The sequence below is a fragment of the Etheostoma spectabile genome, unplaced genomic scaffold (assembly GCF_008692095.1).
Source record: "Etheostoma spectabile isolate EspeVRDwgs_2016 unplaced genomic scaffold, UIUC_Espe_1.0 scaffold352, whole genome shotgun sequence".
NCBI lineage: Eukaryota > Metazoa > Chordata > Actinopteri > Perciformes > Percidae > Etheostoma > Etheostoma spectabile.
This window is the reverse complement of record NW_022605591.1, coordinates 1035462-1036170: the sequence shown is the minus strand read 5'-3', so window position 1 is coordinate 1036170 and position 709 is coordinate 1035462. Positions and strand designations below refer to the sequence as shown.

Sequence of the window (709 nt, the reverse complement as noted above, 5' to 3'; positions counted from 1 at the left end):
CCCCATGTTGGCTGAGTCCTGCAGCGGCCCAGGTTTGAATCCGACCTGCAGACCTTTGCTGCGTGTTAACCCCCATCTCTCTCCCCCTTTCATGTCTAAATATGGAAAGGGAAAAGCCCAAAAACTAATCTTTAAGAAAGGAAACTTTTTAGCTGTTAATACATTACCCTCACTGCTCCAAATGTAACATGCCGTCTAGAGGGTCATGCACAGTGTGTCTTCTGCAGACCATGAAAGTGTTAAGGCCTCAAAAGGTTTGACAAATAGCTAATAAAGCTATTTGTACATTTATTTCTTTTTTTTACAGTTCATTTTAAAATGCTGTTTGTTATGTTATTGGTTCATGTTCATGACGTGAACCATGTTATCCATTCAGGAAGTAACTCAATTTATGTATTCATTCATTCTCACCAATCTGCCCTCTAGTGGCTTTACACTTTTTTACGATTGCTATGACAGTTTTTTCAATAACACAGTTAGCACAACATCTGTCTGTTTAGGCTAAACGATTAACACACTTCTTTACACAAAATGCATACAGTTAACACATGATTAAAATGCTTGAACTTCTTTTACTAACAAGCTCAACCTAGACCAAACCAATGGATTTTTACTGACAAAGTTGCAAAGGCTGTCACACTGTATGTCAGAACAGATAACATCATGTTCTAAAACCTAACTTAGGCTAAAGTCAAAGTCAACAGCTGTT

At 37.8% G+C, this 709-nt stretch overlaps 1 protein-coding gene and 1 long non-coding RNA gene across 4 annotated transcripts in view; both read left to right on the top strand.

Annotated features, from left to right (window-relative positions):
• The window catches only part of LOC116686336 (uncharacterized), a 26607-nt gene that overhangs the window by 8279 nt on the left and 17619 nt on the right, over positions 1-709 (top strand). The gene's annotated exons all lie outside the window — the stretch shown is intronic.
• Positions 1-709, top strand: part of tnk1 (tyrosine kinase, non-receptor, 1) — a 16513-nt gene that overhangs the window by 11859 nt on the left and 3945 nt on the right. The window lies entirely within an intron of this gene.